This window comes from Pistacia vera, unplaced genomic scaffold (assembly GCF_008641045.1).
Source record: "Pistacia vera cultivar Batoury unplaced genomic scaffold, PisVer_v2 Contig56, whole genome shotgun sequence".
NCBI lineage: Eukaryota > Viridiplantae > Streptophyta > Magnoliopsida > Sapindales > Anacardiaceae > Pistacia > Pistacia vera.
In genome coordinates, this window is record NW_022196401.1 from 82,032 (window position 1) to 100,731 (window position 18,700).

General features: G+C 34.5%; 1 non-coding gene and 1 pseudogene across 1 annotated transcript; both read right to left on the reverse strand.

Moving 5' to 3' along the window:
• Positions 1 to 2,606: 2,606 nt before the first annotated feature.
• Positions 2,607 to 2,713, reverse strand: LOC116108256. Its single transcript, XR_004124619.1, has one exon. It is a non-coding gene; the product is annotated as a small nucleolar RNA R71 (small nucleolar RNA).
• A 7,499-nt stretch (positions 2,714 to 10,212) lies between these two features.
• LOC116108248 lies at positions 10,213 to 18,302 on the reverse strand (annotated as a pseudogene).
• Positions 18,303 to 18,700: the final 398 nt, after the last annotated feature.

Sequence of the window (18,700 nt, forward strand, 5' to 3'; positions counted from 1 at the left end):
TCTGACAGTTGACGACAGTCATATCTTGGCCACCGTTGACCAATAAGTCTCAACCGACTTGAAATAAAGACGAAATAATAACATGTCACCAAATTAACCCCATAAATTGAACTCCTAAGAAGATCAATATAATTCTCAAAAGATGGGGGATTGGTGGGCCTTATCCTTTAGCTTTATGAAGCTAATATGTGGGGTTGATAAACGATCATACAACAAAGATACGCATTTAGCCATATAGTCTTGACATAATCTACATTGAATGTAGTAGTACTAGTAGTAGATTTGCAATAAAGCATGCGCGCCCCCCTCCCCCCACATTACCCACATTTCAACTTGAAAACTGCGTAAAACAACAAAGAATAGGCCCAATACAACTACAAAGATATTCGTGCAGACGAGCTGTTTGTGTAAATTAAGTTAATTAACTATATATATAGTGATGAGAGCCCTCTGGCTCTTAGACTGCAAATATATGGAAGCTTTGATTGATTCCTTGAAGATTAAGTTATCCAGCCTGCTAACAGCAAACAACCAATACAGTTCCCCCAACCAATCTGATAAGAGCTTGAAAATAAACATTTATTTAGTAGTTTATGGGGATTAATTTTGGGAAATTAGGCATAATTTGATAAAGTTGCCTAATATTTTCATTATTATCTTTTACGGGATCACGGGTGTTTTTGAGTGTTTTTCAGGCTACTAGTGCTTAAATGTTATGCTCGGATGAAGAATCATGTTGGAAACAAAATGAGTGATGAGCGGAAACAAACAGATCAAGAATCGGAGTTGAATTGAAGAAGTTATGGAAGTTGAAGTAAAGAGAAGATTCTAGATTACATTCTAGCTTGAGCATGCCTCGGTATTTTGAGAATATCGTGAGATGTAGAACTCTGATTAAGACAATTCTTAGACCGTTGGAAATCTGATTCAAAGGGATACATTTCATATGCTTACTACTTTTCCAAATTTCATCATTATCAAGTTCAAAAATCACCATCTCTGAAGAATAGTGGAATGATACGGGAAGAAGGGCAGCAGCTACTGTGCCGCGGCACACTTTTTCCAGTAGCTACTGTGCCGCAAACAGTCACAGAAGTTACTAACTTGTTATCCATTTTTAGGTAGGAGAATAGGGTTAAGGGTTCTAAATCAAATAGAATTAAGGAAAAACAAACCCTAACCCTTGTGGGATATAAATAGAAGTCTTTTAGCATTATTTGGGGGATTCTTTGGTGAGAAGAAAGGGAGAAAAATCTGGAGAGAAGAGAAGTAACAGAAATTGGAGCTTGATTCACAAGATAAGAAGTTTTCTTATAAACTCATGATGAATGTTTTAATAAAGATGATTGTTTCTTTCATGTTTATTATGAACTAATTTATTCTCTAGGGCTAAGATGTAGCCCAATCTCTTAATTATGTATTGATCTTTGATTGTTAATTTGTATTAAGAATTATTCCTAAGTTTTACTATTATTCCTAATGCTTTTGATTCTTGAGGGCCCAAGAATTGAATGAACCAATGGACTAAGTTGAGATCAAGAGATGATACTTAGTTGGTCTACGGTAGTAAAATCATAGGTTGAGCGAATGCTAGAGATAGGTTACCGCGACTTGTGAGGTTTTGGTAAACTCCATAGAGCGTAACGATCCCCAATTGCTTAAATCTGATTAAAGATAATTCAGGTTAGTAATTAGGGGTTAATTTGATAATTGTTCGAGAGAAAATTATTGGAAATTTAGGGAGTTTGAGCTGTAGGAAGAGCTTAATAAAATTAGCATGAGAGATTGATACATATGAATAACAGCTGGTGTGAAGTCTATGTCTTAGGTCTAGTCATCTTGTTTTTACCCAAAGGTTTATTTTAATTGTTCTCTTTTCAGTTTTCTTTTTAAATTCAATTGTTTATTTAATTTAGGTTTCCTTAATAAAATTTGGATTGATCAAATAGTAATAGGATTGTTTAATTGGTAATTGATAATAGTAATTCCCTTGGGTTCGATATCCGTATTTTATACACTTTATTACTTGCACGATTTCGTACACTTGCGAAAATTTACAACAAGTTTTTGGCGTCGTTGCCAGGGAATTGCTTTTATAGTATCAATATCAATACAAGTTGTTTAGTTGCTAATTTGGTTTGTACTATATTTTTTTAATTATTTTTTTAGTGCTTTAATTTTTAGTGTTGGACTGTACATAGGAGTTAGTTCAATGGCTGATACAGGAGTTGAAGTTGTTTAGAGAGCATTGAAGGACTACTCTAGTCCTAATGTTAAAGGGTGCCATTCTAGCATCAGGAGGCCACCAATTCAAGCAAATACCTTCGAGATAAAGCCAGACATTATTCAATTGATACCATTCAGTTCAATTCACAGGGTTACCTAATGATGATCCCAACCTGCATATCACAAACTTTCTGGAGCTCTACGACACATTTAATCACAATGGAGTATCCGACGATGCAATTAGGCTTAGACTTTTCCCATTCTCTCTTCAAGATAAAGCTAAGGCTTGGTTAATTTCTCTACCACCCGGAAGCATCACTACTTGGAATGAGTTAGTTCAAGTGTTCCTTGCGAAGTATTTTCCGCCGATTAAGTCTGCCAAGATGAGAAGTGACATCACAAATTTTTTCCAGCAAGATATGGAGTCACTTTATGAAGCTTGGGAGAGATATAGGGATCTCTTACGGAGGCGTCCTCACCATGGGTTACCAATATGGTCGCAAGTGCAAACATTTTACAATGGGTTGATGCCAAATATACAAGCCATGGTAGATGCTGCAAGTGGGGGAGCCTTGAATAACAAAACATCGGAGGAAGCCTATAATCTGGTTGAAGTGATGGCAACCAATAACTACATGAGGCCTTTAGAGAGAAATTCAACAAGGAAAGTAGTGGGAGTGCACGAAGTTAATAGTTACACCGCGTTGGCTGCTCAACTTTCAACCATCCAAAAGCAATTAGGAGTTGCCCTAAAGGTAAATGCTATTGAAACTCATTCTCTAACTTGTGAATTTTGGGTAGGGAATCATTTGTCAAGAGATTGTCAAGTAGGGAATCCATTTGCTCCACCTCAACAAGCAAATTATGTCAACAATTTTCAAGGAGAGCAACGAAATCCATACTCTAATACATATACTCCAGCATAGTGAAACCATCCAAATATTTCTTGGAGTAACAACAATTTTCCTAAGCCACCTTCTGGTGTTCAAGTTCAAGAGGCAAAATCAAATTTGGAGGATGTGCTTACAAAGTTTATGGAGGAATTGGGTAAAAGATTTGACAAGAATGAAGCTCAACTTCAGAAATATGAAGTAGTGGGACAAATTCATAGTATCTTAGCAGGAAGAGTTCAAGGAATGTTTTCGAGTGATATCAAGAAGAATCTAAAGGAGAAACTCAATGCCATCATGTTGAGAAGTAGTAAGGAGCTGAAAGAATCAAGAAAAACTGAAGAAACTGAGGAAAAAGCTAAAGACGTGAAATTGGACAGAACCAACAATGCCTCAACACAATGCCTAGGCACAAAACCAGAACTTGAGAACACAACCCAAGATGTGAAGAAAGATGAAGCCTCTCTCTCGTATCCTCACAGAGTGCAGAAATAGAGATTAGACAAGCAATTTGGTAAGTTCATAGACATGTTTAGAACTTTATACATTAACATTCCTTTTGTAGATATGTTAGAGCAAATGCCAAAGTATGCCAAGTTCTTAAAGGATATGCCAAGTTCTTAAAGGAGATCCTTACACATAAAAGGAAGTTTGAAGAACATGAGATGGTCATGCTCACCGAGGAATGTAGTGCGTTGCTTCAAAAGAAACTACCACTGAAATTAAGAGATCTAGGGAGTTTTAATATTCCTTGCACAATTAGTAGTTTTTATTTTGATAAAGCTTTATGTGATTTAGGAGCTAGCATTAACTTGATGCCATTTTCTATTTTCAAGAAACTTGGTTTAGGAGAGGTGAAGCCAACCACGATTTATCTTCAATTAGTGGATAGATCCATAACATATCCTAGGGGAGTGGTGGAGGATGTCCTAATAAAGGTAGACAAATTTATCTTTCCAATAGATTTTGTAGTTCTTGATATGGAAGAAGACCGGAACATACCTTTAATATTAGGAAGGCCTTTTCTAGCTACAAGTAGGACTTTAATAGATGTACACCAAGGTAAACTAATCTTAAGGGTGGAAGACGAACAAGTGGAGTTCAATGTTTTTAACACGATGAAATGACCACCAGAGTTAGATACTTGCTTTAAGATTAGCATCCTTGATGACAAAGTAGCGGAAACCTTAGAAGAAAACTACCCTAGCTCACCCCTAGAAAATTCTTTAGTCAACTCTAGGATTATGGAGGCTGAATTTGAGAAGGTAGATGAACAACAATTAAAGCCTTATGTGTATGGTGGATTCAATGATACAAGGGTCTAGATTTTCCTAGATGATCCAGATTGAAGGATTTGAAAAGTCGAGCTTACGACTCTAATAAAGCACTTCTTGGGAGGCAACCCAAGCTCTCTACTTTAATTTTGAGTTTTGTTTTGAATTTATTTTAGATTTTCGTTTAAAGTGTAAGTTGTGATAACTTTGGTTGGTTTGATATGTTAGTTGTTTATGTTTCACCCATTATTTCTGTTATGCACACTAAACTGGCCAAGAAAGGCGCATAGTTTGTTTTTTTTATTAGATTCCCAATAACTATTGGATACAACAAACAATATGCATGCCTTCACAAGATTATCTCCACATAAATGTTGCGCACGAAAGGTAGTGTGGTTGTTCTCTCTGCACATTGAGGACAATGATCATCTCTAACTTTGGGGGTAAGGAATATATTTTTTTTTTAATGGACAAAATTAGTTTCATTCGTAGACATCTTTGAATATCTTTTGCTTTGAATTATCTCTTTAGAAGCTTTTGGGTGGAATTGTTTTAGGTGTGTTGTAGGGTCAAATAGTTAATGTATTTTGTTTTGTTTTGGAACTCATACATAAGTCAATGATAAGACCATGATTGTGAATTTGTGACATTGAGATTTTATTAACTTTCGCGTAGTGTAAAGATGATAGTAGATGGCAATTGCATTTAGTTATGACTCTCTTGGAAATGGGTTTGATTGGTTGAATAGTTCAGAAACTTAGAGACGTTTTATGTGTGTTTTTATGGGTAATAATTTTTGTGAAAATTGTGCATAAACTCTAGAACTAATTTGATAACCACTTAAGGCGAAATCCTAGAATCCGCATTGCTTAGGATATGATTTAGGCAATTTTCTTTGGAATGATTGAGCTTTTCAAGCCAACCTATATTACCTAGTTAACCCTTTGAGCCTATATATACACTTGGTAAACCTTAATTTTTTTGTTTTAAACCCACTATATCTCACCTTGATGATGAAGCCTAAAACACTTTCCCACCCATCTTATTGTGAGAGACTTAATTTAGGATGACCTTATAAGAAAAACTCATGAAAAGAAGTGTGGTAGAAGAAAATGATATATCTTTTGGATCTTTTGGACCACAACCTGAGTATGTGCAATGACATAGGTTGGGGGTTGTGAAAAAGAAAAAAAGAAAAGAAAAGATGATAGTAGAAGAAAGGTGGGGTAGACAAAATATTTTTTTGAGTAACTATCTTCCCTTAAAAAAAAAGAAAAAAAATTCAGAAAAATAGGAAGAATTAGCTGGGAGAAGAACTTGAAATGAGGTACATTACATTAGGGTTTGTGCTAATGTTGGAAGGAAGAGTTCAATCAATGTGAAAGGGTAGAGGGTGAATGAGAAGGGAAGCAAGAAAGAGGTTGTTCATGGTCATTTACTATAAAATATTAAGTCTCTTACATTTTGTTAAAAATTCATTTCCGTTATTTCATAAATCATTACCCTAGCCTAACGTTACAACTATGAAAAAGACCTAATGATCTGAGGTAGTGATTGGATTCTACATTAGTGGAGAGTGGTTTGAAAAGTGAGCCTATAGAGTTTGATTATACATTTGTTTTATTTTCTTACTTTGCCTATGAAAGCTATGCATAAAATCATCTGGGTTTTTGGATGAATGGTTTGTGAATGATTATGAGAGAATCAATAACAAAAATGTAGCTGAAATTCACTTATTCTTTGCATTTGCGTGTTGTTAATCATTCGATTTGTTCACATTGACACAATTTTTGAGATGATTATATATATGGATCCTAAAATGTTTGTTTGAGTCTTTAGTTTTCAGTCTAGGTGAGGTTAGGTTTGGATGTTTATGGGTATCATCACTGGAAACCCTCACGAGACTATAACTCGTCCAACTAGGGCCTCCTAAGGTTTTAAAGGCTTGTTGCATATGCTAAATGCAACCGTGTCAATCTACGGAAGTGATTTACGATAGTTTAGATATAGACTTTATTTTGTTTGTGTTTTCAAGCTAAAGGACTTGTTCTATCGCTTACCTTGCTAGGGACTAGCAAGAAGCTGGTTGGGGGTTGTGATAAGAGCTTGAAAATACACATTTATTTAGTAGTTTATGGGGATTAATTGTGGGAAATTAGGCTTAATTTGGTAAAGTTGCTTAATATTTTCATAAGTGTCTTTTATGGGATCACGGGTGTTTTTTAGTGTTTTTCAGGATACTAGTGCTTAAATGTTATGCTCGGATAAAGAATCATATTGGCAACAGAATGAGTAACGAGTGGAAACAAACGGATCAAGAATCAGAGTTGAATTGAAGAAGTTATGGAAGTTGAAGTAAAGAGAAGATTCTAGATTATGTTCCAGCTTGAGCATGCCTCAGTATTCTGAGAATATCTTGAGATGTAGAACTCTGATTAAGACGATTCTTAGACCGTTGGAAATCTAATTCAAAGGAATACATTTCATATGTTTACTACTTTTCCAAATTTCATCGTTATCAAGTTCAAAAATCACCATCTCTGAAGAATAGTGGAATGATGCGGGAAGAAGGGCAGCAGCTACTGTGCCGCGGCACACTTTCTCTAGTAGCTACTGTGCCGCAGAACAGTGCCGCGGCACAGTCACAGAAGTTACTAACTTGTTATCCATTTTTAGGTAGGAGAATAGGGTTAAGGGTTCTAAATCAAATAGAATTAAGGAAAAACAAACCCTAACCCTTGTGGGATATAAATATAAGTCTTTTAGCATTATTTGGGGGATTCTTTGGTGAGAAGAAAGGGAGAAAAATCTGGAGCGAAGAGAAGTAATAGAAATTCTGGAGCTTTGATTCACAATATAGAGAAGTTTTCCTTATTCTTTTCTTGTAAACTCATGATGAATGTTTTAATAAAGATGATTGTTTCTTTCATGTTTATTATGAACTAAATTTATTCTCTAGGGCTAAGATGTAGCCCAATCTCTTAATTATGTATTGATCTTTGATTGTTAATTTGTATTAAGAATTCTTCCTAAGTTTTAAAATTATTCCTAATGCTTTTGATTCTTAAGGGCCCAAGAATTGAATGAACAAATGGACTAAGTTGAGATCGAGAGATGATACTTAGTTGGTCTAAGGTAGTAAAACCATAGGTTGAGCGAACGCTAGAGATAGGTTACCGCGACTTGTGAGGTTTTGGTAAACTCCATAGAGCGTAATGATCTCCAATTGTTTAAATCTAATTAGAGATAATTCAAGTTAGTAATTAGGGGTTAATTTGATAATTGTTCGAGAGAAAGTTATTGGAAATTTAGGGAGTTTGAGCTGTAGGAAGAGCTTAATAAAATTAGCATGAGAGATTGATACATATGAATAAGAGTTGGTGTAAAGTCTATGCCCTACGTCTAGTCATCTTGTTTTTACCCAAAGGTTTATTTTAATTGTTCTCGTTTCAGTTTTCCTTTTAAATTCAATTGTTTATTTAATTTAGGTTTCCTTGATAAAATTTGGATTGATCAAGTAGTAATAGGATAGTTTAATTGGTAATTGATAATAGTAATTCCCTTGGGTTCGATATCCGTATTTTACACACTTTATTACTTGCACGATTTCGTACACTTGCGAAAATCTACAATACAATCAACCAATGCTACACGGCCACACATGTAGCTTGTCACCACTACCGTCAAACCCCCACATAGAGAAAATTTCAACAAAAATGTTGCAGCTTATTTCATGTAAAACAGTTTGAAAATTGTACTCACTTCAGTCTAAAATGCTTATTCTCTTCAATATATATCTCCTAGACTATGCACAGCGACTGCGCTTTCATCAACTAAAACACCCTGCTTAGATGCTTCACACCAGAATCATATAAGCAAAGCTTCAGTGAAATTGAGATCATATAATTATAAATCTACTCTTGGAACAGTATTTAGTAATTGATTAGAACATAAACCAGTAATGGAGTATGAGAAATAGGAAAAGATTAAAAAGATAGAAGTTCTAAAATTATCTAAAAAATTCTAATATAGTCAAAGATACTGAAAGTTTATTTCCTCAAACAAGAAAGAAGAATTTTGCTGATGTACAACAAGACTGTAATGAGATTCTGATACTACCTTATAAAACAAAGCGAGGAATGAATCCTTGGAATACATGATTCGTGCAAATTTACATACTTGAAAACTGAAATACAACTATGTATGAGAAAGGAAAATCATACTTCATATGTCACCAACAACATGAATTTAATTTGAGCGAATATAGATTGTGTGAGCTGGTATGGGTTGAAACTTCTAAGGCTATGATTGCCATGGGTGCTTCAGAGCCTCAAATGCAGAAAGGCATGTCCTAATATTCACTTCAAGAAGGTGAGCAACGAAGTCAATGAAGCCCTGGTCCCCCATCAGCAATTAGTGAAATAATGAACTCAACGCCTCTATTCTTAAACAACTCAGAGACGAGCCTTCCTTTCGCACTATTATGGATACAAAATTAATAGGAAAATTTGGATTCAATTGTCAACTACTCCTATAAATAGGATTGACTACGGATTTGAACCATAGCACATGCTTTCATAAAATTGTAGGATTCTCCCAATCTAAATCAAGCAGGTTTTACACGAAGAAGTTCTATTCGATACGGTTAGGATAAGCAGTATACTTAAAAAAATAGAGAAAGAAGAACCAAGTCATGATAATATAACAGTATTTGAGCAAACACAAGGTTGGACAAGTTCCATAAAAGCAAAAATAACCATTGGATTTGGGAGTTCTAGCTTCATGCTTTTAGAGAACTTTGGTAAACGAGCATTTAAACAAAGAAAAAATGTCTATTTTGTAAATGGCTATCTTAAAATTTTCTTTCACGGTTAAAAACCTAGCGGCAAATATTCGAAAAAACAATCAAGTGCCATCTTTCCCTCATGGCATTATACTCTCAGAACATTCAGAACTCATTGCACAAATAAGAGTTAAAATAATTAGAGTCATCAGAATTCAGGTGAGCAATAAAAAATTGAAATAAGCTAAAAACTTAAAAAATAATATAAAGGGTTATATATGTCAAGACTTATGATCAAAGGTTGCAACATATAAAAATACCAAATCAGCCTATGGGTACTTATAAAGGTCAAGACTAGAAGATCAGATTATAGGTTGCAAACCTCTTTGACTCATCAATTCCAACAACCCATTAGCTTCTGCCATCTTCCCGTCCTTGCGAAGCCCACTTATCATTGTAGTAAATGTCACCACATCAGGTTGCAAACCTCTCCGACTCATCAATTCCAACAACCCATAGGCTTCCTCCATCTTCCCCTCCTTGGAAAGCCCATTTATCATTGTGTTAAAAGTCACCAAATCAGGCTGCAAACCTGTTTGATTCATCAATTCGAACAACCCATTAGCTTCCTCTATCTTCCCCTCCATGCAAAGCCCATTTATCATTGTAGTAAAAGTCACCAAATTAGGCTACAAACCTACTTGATTCATCAATTCCAACAACCCATTAGCTTCCTCCGTCTTCCCCTCCTTGCAAAGCCTATTTATCATTGTAGTAAATGTCACCACATCAGGCTGCAAACCTATTTGACTCATCAATTCCAACAACCCATTAGTTTCCTCTCATATTCCCCCTCCTTGCAAAGCCCATTTATCATTGTAGTAAATGTCATCACATCAGGCTGCAAACCTCTTTGACTAATCAATTCCAACAACCCATTAACTTCATCCGTATTCCCTTCCTTGCAAAGCCCATTTATCATTGAATTAAAAGTCACAACATCAGGTTGCAACCCTCTTTGATTCATCAATTCAAACAACCCATTAGCTTCCTCCACCTTCCCCACCTTGCAAAGCCCACTTATCATTGTAGTGAACGTCACCACATTAGGCTGCAAACCTCTTTGACTCATCAATTCCATCAACCCGTTAGCTTCCTCCATCTTCCCCACCTTGCAAAGCCCACTTATCATTGTAGTGAACGTCACCACATTAGGCTGCAAACCTCTTTGACTCATCAATTCCATCAAGCCATTAGCTTCCTCCATCTTCCTCTCCTTGCAAAGCCCACTTATCATTGTATTAAACGTCACCACATCAGTTTGCAAACCTCTTTGACTCATCAATTCCAGCAACCTATAAGCTTCTTCCATCTTCCCCTCCCTGCAAAGCCCACTTATCATTGTATTAAAACATCACCATATCAGGCTGCAAACCTCTTTGACTCATCAATTCCAGCAACCTATAAGCTTCCTCCATCTTCCCCTCCCTGCAAAGCCCATTTATCGTTGTATTAAATGTCACTACATTAGGCTGCAAACCTCTTTGAATCATCAATCCCATCAACCCATTAGCTTCCTTTACCTTCCCTATCTGACACAACCCGTTAATCAAAGTCACATACGTAATCACGTTAGGCATAACCCCAAACACAACCATTTTCTTGTACAACCTCGTAGCCTCCGAACTCCTATTCTCCAAATACAATCCTTTAATCAAAGAAGTCAAAAGTCACAACATTTGGGCTAAAACCCCACCTCAAAATCCTCCCAAAAACAACAAAACCATCACATACTCTACCCACATTACAAAAACAACTAATTAAAATATTCAAAGTAATCAAATCCGGCAACAACCCAATTGAACCCACTCTCTTGTACAACAAAATAACGTCTTTATAAAACTTTTTCTTAGCAAGAGCTCCAAACAATTGGTTGAATAAAGAAATCGGTGGTTTGGGTTGCATATGAGTCATTAAACAAAAGAAATAGCATGCTTCATCAAGAGTGATAGTACCTTCTTTACAATATTTTTGAAGGAATTTATCAAGCCTCGCTACCCCTTCAACATTATGTACTGAATCTTTTGGTATAGTTGTAGTCACTTTACATGAATTTGTCAATAAAGATGAGATTTTGGTTTCAATATAAAGGGTAACAACGATGAAGAAAGGTTTTGGAGGCCATTTAAGTAGACGCGTTTGTGGATTATCTAGGGTTCAAACTGGCTTAGTCTTTTGTGGATTTACATTTAAATAATACAATCTCACCGAAAATGAAAGTTTGCAAGTATTTATCTGAAACCTACCACTCCATCTCATTGTATCTTTAATGTAATGACACTTGTTCATCTTTACTCTTTATCTTATTTTTAAACCATATTTGCTATATTATATTGCAACATTGCCATTTTCTCTCTTTTCTTTATGTTATTTGCTCATGTTTTCAACATATAGTATTTGTTTTTAGTTTTCAATTTTTATTATCAATAATATTATACTTACAAAGAATTCTTACAAAGATTTATATACAAAGTGAGGTGGTAAAAAATTAATGGAAGAGTGAAACAAAAAGTCAAACTTATTAAATTCACCCTTCTATTCATTTTTTGACACATTATTTTGTATAGAGATCTTTGTAAAATTTCTTTGTAATTATAGTATTACTCTTTTATTTTTTATTAATTGTATATTTGGTTTCTTCGGTTGTATAGCTGTCAATCAAGAAAAAAGTTAAATAAAATTTATTGATGATTGTATGTGCAATCAATTATGAATTAATTTTGTTTTCTTTCGATTGGTTTACTATTTGTACAATTGAAATTACAAAGTTTTTTTTCTTCTCCTGGTTTACCCCTATATATCTATGACACGGTCTAATTCATAAAGTTGTAAACTAGCACCAAAGCTTTGACGTGACATCTTTTGATTAGTCGATTGTTTATACAACCATTATAAGGTAGAGTAATGCTACGCCAATAACCTTTTTCTCACAAACTTCTCTTACAACCCAATTAGGTGCTAGTTGAGTTAGTATTGTTACGTCAAAATAACTTTAACAAGACCAAAGAAATGGTCGTTCCTTCATAAGTAACAACCGTTCTTTATGAAGGAATGATCGTTCCTCACGGAAGGAATGATCGTTCCTCACAGAAGGAATGACTGTTCCTTATGAAGGAACAACTAAATGAATGGTCATTCATAAATAAGGAACAGTCATTGGTAACTAAATTTACATTTTACACACTTATTTTGCTTTAAGTTTGTAGACATAATATTTAAAATTCTGCATAATTGTCCATTATCAACATGCTTACATAGGTACGGTGCAGACAACCCTTATTTCTAAATTCTAACACCAAATTTTTAAGGTAAAACAAAAGAGTGAGTTATTTGTAACTAAATTTACATTTTACACACTTATTTTGTTTTAAGTTGATATACATAATATTTAAAATTATGCATATTTGTCCATTATCAACATGCTTGCATAGGTACGACGTAGACAACCCTGAATGCTGAAATAGTGTTTTTTAATCAATTTTCAACAAAGTTTATGATTTTTATTATGTATCCCATCAACTTATCCCCAACAAGTCAAGCCTAAATCTGAAATTTGCTCAAAAATGGACAAACCATGTAATACCCAACAACCTAAAATCAGGCCATGTGATATGAATTGTGATCCATGACAAAAACTGTAAAGAGAGAACTGGCACATAAATTTATTTATTTATTTATTTATTATTATTATTATTATTATTATTATTTTTTTGTGATTGGAGTGTCAGGCCAACTTGGGCATACCTTAACTAATCACTTGGGCCCCTAAAGTTGACAATCAGATAAATCTCCTCAGTGGTCACCCGTATTAGCAACACATAAATTACTACCTTATTTGGCCGATAGTTTTGTCTCTTGAGTTTGAGTCTCTAAGGTTGTTAATACTGGTAGCTACTAGAACTCTTATTCGGCCGATAATTTTCAAAATACCTAAACAATAGTTGAGATGTGCACAAATTGTCGAAATGCTCCAATCATTAGAAAAAAAAAATCAATATTGATATGGATATAAATTCCGAACCCGCAAATGCCATGTTCATCCCACGTGAATGTGATTAATTTATAATTTACTAATGACCATTTATTTTCTCAACGATCAAATCAAATAATAATTCCCATCAAGTAAAATTTAATTATCAATTTCTACAATCTATATATCTATATAATCCTAAAGCTCACCCTCTCTATTGATCGCTATTTGGAATCCACGTAGGATGCTACATAAGATCTTAGGAGCTCTATTAATATATGATTGAAAATTCATGTTAGTCCCTTCAAATTCACCTAAATATTAATAAAAATTAAATAGTGGCATCCCAAAAGTCTCAAGAAAACTTTGTTTATATGTAAATTGCTATTTATTAGTATTAATAGCACATATTTGGCATCCAAATATCTAATTAAAAGATATATAGATTCATGTTAGTCCCTTCATATTCAGCTAAATATTAATAACAATTAAATAGTGGCATTCCAAAGGTCTCAAAAAAACTTTGTTTATATGAAATTGTTTTTTATTAGTAATAATAGCACACATTAGTCCCTTCACATTCACCTTGCGCCAGAATCATGCCAGGTAAGCTGTTTACTTTTTATGATTGTGTTTAGTTTTTTTTGTATAATGATTTGTATGGTCCTAATGGGTTTATCTTTAGTTTCTACTATTGATTTCACATTTGGTCTTTGATGGGTTGTCTTTAATTTTTGTAAAAGCATAGATTTATCAATTTTGAGACCACTGGAGAGGAATTGGTAACCTTACAAGGTCAAATATAATCTAAAAATAGTAGCTTTATTCAACCAGGCATTGTCTTTATGATTTGTTAATTTATGTGTGATTGCTTAATTTGCGGGTACTGGAACCTAGGAAGAGTTTAGTGAAGAAGGATGGATCAATTGGGCTGGAGAAACTATTAGCGATAAGGATCGCTGCACAACGTGTAAGGATGAGAAGGTTGTTCAGGAGAATAAGTTATTGGAATCAGTAGTTGAGAAGGGTATGCAAAATGGACAGAAGATTACATTCCCTGCAGAAACTGATGAAGCTGTAACAGAATAATTCATTTTATTTTTTTAGATTTTGTTTGATCTCAGAGAAAATTGACTACCGAGGAAAGAAAAATGGAACTTGCATTTTATGTTATTTTTCCTTCCGTTTTTTAAGCAATGTTGATATGGTGGTTGAAAGATATGAGGTTTCAGTTTTGCAAAATATGTTTTTGTCGTCAAGAAATTTGAGGAATACAGCTCAAGGAATATATATGTACTGAAAATACATATTTTTTTTCCCTCAAGTTTCTCAGCCTCCACATAGAGTTGAGAATTAACTTTTTTAGTAATTAATTATTTGATCTGCTTGATTGCAAACTAATTATTACGTAATTTGCAGGAATATGTACACAATAGGCTCCAATTCAAGTATAATTTGCATATAAGTACTGTTGTATTTGGTAACATTTTAATGATTTTCTTTAAGTATTTGTTAATTAGTGATATGAAATTTCAAGGATTAGTAAAGTCTCAATGGATCCTCCTCTCAGCCCCAGCACCTACTCTAACAGCTTAAAGGTACATTTTTCTTCTCTTTTCTTTTCAAGTTTCTTCTACTGCATTAACATAAACCCACTTGTGTGTGACTTGATCCAATTGTTTAAGTAAACTCAATGGCTCTGGTGATGGGTGAAATGTTTAGAATGGTCTTGTAAAACATTTTGTACTCTAGGTGTATTTTATGGTATTTTTTAAACTTTAGGGGTTTTATTGATTTTTGGATAACTACAGATTGTTTATTTATTTACCTTTTGGATTAAGATCATGTGATTGTGATATATCTAGTTTGCTCCTTTCTACTGCATAAACCCACTTGTGTGTGTTGAACCAGCTATTCAACTGAATTTCGTTCGTCGCCCTGGTGTTAGCTAAATGAAATGTGAAATGTTTGTACTTTTTGGGGTGGTTTGTGTTAATTTTTAACTTTTAAGGGATTTATTGGTTTTTGAGATAATTTGAGGGATCTTTTAGTTGTGGAGTCTTTTGGATTTTAATCATATGATTTGATGGTGGTTATAGATCTTTAAATAAACCTCATCAGTTTCAGAAACAAGAGAAGTTACTCTTATGATATGTTTGTACTTTCAACTTTCTAGGGTGGATGTTGTTATTTTTAAAACTATGGGGATTATATTTTAGCTTAAATTATTTAGAGATAACATTTGAATCTTCTCCGAATTTTAGATGAGTTTTCTGAAGATACTAATCTCTCTAACATTTGATCTTCATTGTAACTTATAGACAAATTAAGCTGAATCTGGTTTTGTATTTGAGCATATGTCAATCTAAAATGTTTAATAATTAACTTTGCCAGTGTTATTCATTATTAAGACTGAAAAATAAGAGAAAGAATCTTGCCATAATGTTATATCAAATCTATTAGTCATCATTTCATAATATAAACTATGTTGTATCTTGTGATCTTTTCAGTTTCTTCTTAATAATTTTTTATGTACTTGGATATAATGTTTACTGCCTTTGTAATAATATAATATTTAAGGGTCCGCTAACAATTCATTAAACTTTTTTATATTAAGAAATTCATCCTCAAATTTAGCTGACTTTGATGGTTTTGGTTACTAACACAAACTATTTTATGCAAATACAAAACAACCCTTAAACACCTTCTTCTTCATTTAGGAAGGTCTATTGTCCTCTCACAAACTAATAGAAAACACAAAATCATTTTTCTAAACCTTAAACAAATATATTGCATAAACATTACACTCTTCCTATGATACATTTGCAAATCCCATGAGTTAATCCTTCATATAATCACAATGTTCATCTTGGAAATCCCTAAAACAAAAACATACCAAAAACAGAATACAAATTTATACCTCAAATATTGCAGCTATTAATTTTCCACACAGTTGAATTCAGTTTCAGCTTCTCATTCTGAAAGAGCCTTGACTTTTGAATCCATTACTGGTCTCATGTTTCTATCTTCTTCCACACCAGACATGCAAATTTCAACAACAATTTTGCAGCCTGGTTCATGTGAAAGAATTTGCAAATTGTACTCACTTCAGCCGAAAACGCTTCTTCTCCTCAATATGTATCTCCTAGTCTCTTCACAATGACCATCATTTCAGCAACTAAAACACCTTGCTCAGATGCTGCACACCGAAAATTGTAAAAGCAAAGCTTCAGTAAAATTGAGATCAAATCCTTAGAAATCAACTCTTGGAACAGTAATTAGTAATTAGTTCTAGTGTTGCATTTTTCTTTTGATTGATAGATATTCTTGATAAACCTCTTTGACTCATCAATTCCAACAACCAATTAGCTTCCTCCATCTTCCCCACCTCGCAAAGCCCACTTATCATTATAGTGAACGTCACCACATTAGGCTTCAAACCTCTTTGATTCATCAATTCAAACAACCCATTAGCTTCCTCCATCTTCCTGATCTTGCAAAGCCCATTTATCATTGTATTAAAAGTCACCACATTAGGCTGCAAACCTCATTGACTCATCAATTCCATCAACCCATTAGCTTCCTCCATCTTCCCCTCTTTGCAAAGCCCATTAATCATTGAATTAAACGTCATCACATCAGGCTGCAAACCTCTTTCACTCATCAATTCCATCAACCCATTAGCTTCCTCCATCTTCCCCACTTCGCAAAGCCCATTTATCATTATAGTGAACGTCACCACATTAGGCCGCAAACCTCTTTGATTCATCAATTCAAACAACCCATTAGCTTCCTCCATCTTCCCCATCTCGCAAAGCCCATTTATCATTGTATTAAAAGTCACCACATTAGGCTGCAAACCTCTTTGACTCATCAAGTCCATCAACCCATTAGCTTCCTCCATCTTCCTCTCTTTGCAAAGCCCATCTATCATTGAATTAAAAGTCACCACATCAGGCTGCAAACCTCTTAAAATCATCAATTCCAGCAACCGATTAGCTTCCTCCATCTTCCCCTCCCTACAAAGCCCATTTATCATTGTATTAAACGTCACCACATTAGGCTACAAACCTCTTTGACTCATCAATTCCATCAACCCATTAGCTTCCTCCCTCTTCCCCTCTTTGCAAAGCCCCTTAATCATTGAATTAAATGTCACCACATCAGGCTGTAAACCTCTTTGACTCATCAATTCCACCAACCCATTAGCTTCCTCCATCTTCCCCTGTTGGCAAAGCCCACTTATCATTGTAGTAAATGTCACCACATCAGGCTGCAAACCTGTTTTACTAATCAATTCTAAATACTCATTAGCTGCCTCCGTCTTCCCCAACTTGCACAGCCCATTTATCATTGTATTAAAAGTCACCAAATTAGGCTGCAAACCTCTTTGATTCATCAATTCCAACAATCCATTAGCTTCCTTCATCTTCCCTTCCTTGCAAAGCCCATTTATCAATGTATTAAAAGTCACCAAATTAGGCTGCAAACATCTCTGACTCATCAATTCGAACAACTCATTAGCCTCCGTACCCCTATTCTCCAAACACAAACCTTTAATCAAAGAAGTCAAAGTCACAACATCTGGGCTAAAACCCCGCTTCAAAATCCTCCCGAAAACAACAAAACCATCACAAACTCGACCCACGCTACAAAAACAATTAATCAAAACATTTAATGTAAAAAGATCTGGAATCAACCCCATTGAATCCGCTCGCTTGTAAAGCAAAATAACGTCTTCATAAAACTTCTTCTTAGCAAGAGCTCCAAACAATCGGTTGAATGATGAAATCGGTGGTTTGGGTTGCATATGAATCATTAAACAAAAGAAATAGCGTGCTTCATCAAGAGTGATATTACCTTGTTTACAATCCTTTTGAATGAACTTATCAAGCCTCGCTACCTCTTCAACGTTATGTACTGAATCTGGTGGTATAGTTGTAGTCACTTTACATGTATTTGAGAACAAAGATGAGATTTTGGTTTCAGAAGAAGAAGAACAACGACGAAGAAAGGTTTTGAACGCCATTTGAGTTGCGGCGTTTGTGGATTATCTAGGGTTCAAACTGGCTAAGCCTTTTGTGGTTTAAATAATACAATCTCACGGGAAATGAGTGTGGGATGAAATGTATTTATGTGAAACCTGTAGTGTATACGTGTGATTATCCGGGCAGCGGTGGTTTGTTAAAAGAAACAAAATTATATAAAATTTGAGCCTTTCAGTCCCTCTCTCATTTCTCTCTTTAATGTGATGAGACCACTTTGCCATTTCTTTCTGTTATTGGCTCATGTCTCAATCGATGACTTGATCCAGTTGTTTTAAGTAAAATCAGTGGCTCCGGTGGTGGGTAAAATATTTGTGCACTAGGTTCATTTTGTGTTAGTTTTAAACTTTAGGGGAGTTATTGATTTTTGGATAACTATAGAGTGTTTATGTATTTACCTATCCATAAGATCATATGATTGTGATATAACTAGTTTGCTTCTTTCTACAGTA